Genomic DNA, 1,844 nt, shown 5'->3' with positions numbered 1-1,844 from the left:
CAAACTGACTTGAAAGCAATAGAGGCTTTCCACTTCCCTTCTGAAATGGCAGCCAATCAAAAGGCAGCCTGAGGTAGTAGAAAGTACCACCTGAGGGGTTAGGAGTCCCTACCCTGTCCAACTCTACATAAGCTGTGTGCCACTTCACTTCTCTGGGCCTCAGTTTTCTTTCTTGGAAAATTAGTGGATTGGCCTCTTCATTGGTGCTGCCTATGGAGGTGGCGGCCATCACCTACTTGACTCCATGGCTTCCCCCTGATCCTTCATGAAACCCAAGATTGTCAAAAACAGGACAAAGAAGTTCATTTGGCACTAGTCAGACCAATGCGTCAAAATTAAGAGGTACTGCCAGAACCCAAGAGATAGTGACAATAGGGTGTGTAAGAGATTCAAGGGCCAGATCTTTATGGCCAACATTGGTTATGAGCAACAAGAAAACAAAGCACATGTTGCCCCGTGGCTTTCAGAAGTTCCTGGTTCACAATATCAAGGAGCTTGAAGTGCTGCTGACCTGCAACAAATCTTACTGTGCTAGGATTACTCACAGTGTCTCCTTAAAGAACCGCAAAGCCATTGTGGACGGAGCAGCCCAGCTGGCCATCAGAGTCCCCAATCCCAATGCTAGCCTGTGCAGTAAAGAAAATGAATAGACAGATTGTGTGCACACTGTATTTGTGTTAATAAAACCAAAAAAACTCTGCCATCTGGCAAAAAAATGAAAAGAAAATTAGTGGATTGGACTATTAGATAATTTTTACAGTTTATTTTAACTTTAACATATAATTCTCTCATTTTAGCCAAGTCAAGAAGACTTGGTAGTTTTAATTGGCTGTAAGTTCAGTAAGAACCAATAATTTGCAAATAGTAATTGATGCAGACTTAGAGTATACAAGTAGGACTATAGCAGTTACTTAAGACAAGGCAGTTGTCCAGCTGACCTCAGTTTCTGGGCAGACCTCTTTACAGTAGTCAATCTGGGGGGCATGGCATATTTTGAGGGGTCTATAGGAAAACTAGGGTCTCTCCAGAGAAAGCTCCTCTGGACTGTGAAAGATCGTATTTGAATTTGGAAATGTTGAGAAAATGGAAATATTTACTCTGAAGAAGAAGATCCTGAAAAGAAACATAATAGCTATAATTCCAATATCTGACAGGCTGCAGCTCAAAAGATGAATCAGGATTACCCTGAGCTCTAACTTCTGGCAGACAAAGTTGGTCAACTTAAGCCCATCATATGAATCTGCTACAGTGGAGCTGGGGCAGGAGAACCATTATGCACTGAGGGCAGGATATTGCTAGAAGTGTGGTCCAGCACCCAGGGACCAGCTTCCAGAAGGTGCAAGCTAAAACGTGATGCATTCCAAGATCTCTTCTAATTCTGAGACCTGAGGATTCAGATCAAGGAAAGAGAAGAAGAGCTTGAAGATAAGGCCACTGGAAAAATGAGAGGCACAGGGTGAAGGGAGGTGAAGAGGAGAGAGGTCCCGGCTGCCTCTGTAAATGCCACATTAATTACATGGCCACTGCAGACAGTGATGTTGCAGCAATTAGCAAGTGGGCAAGAGGCAACATAGCCAGTGGACTGCCCATACAACCTGAATGTAGGGCAACTAATTAGGGTGGAGGCAATGGGTCAGCAGAGCTCAGTGGCTTCCATTTTCTGTCTGTTTTTGTCTTTTACATTGTTGGACCCCAGAGAGCAGGGATCTTGCTCAGATGTTTCTGCTTCCCCATCAGTTAGCTCCTGGCACCACTTCAGACACACTACTGGTGCTCAATAAACATCTTGTCAACTGCTCATGTGAATGGACAAAGGAACAGCCAGAGCTCAATAAACAGTTCTT

At 44.0% G+C, this 1,844-nt stretch overlaps 1 pseudogene; it reads left to right on the top strand.

Moving 5' to 3' along the window:
• Positions 1 to 244: 244 nt before the first annotated feature.
• LOC114493244 lies at positions 245 to 666 on the top strand (annotated as a pseudogene).
• Positions 667 to 1,844: the final 1,178 nt, after the last annotated feature.

The sequence above is a fragment of the Phyllostomus discolor genome, chromosome 1, assembly GCF_004126475.2.
Source record: "Phyllostomus discolor isolate MPI-MPIP mPhyDis1 chromosome 1, mPhyDis1.pri.v3, whole genome shotgun sequence".
NCBI classification, from domain to species: domain Eukaryota; kingdom Metazoa; phylum Chordata; class Mammalia; order Chiroptera; family Phyllostomidae; genus Phyllostomus; species Phyllostomus discolor.
The sequence above is the reverse complement of the archived record's forward strand: the minus strand, read 5'-3'. Positions and strand labels throughout refer to the sequence as shown.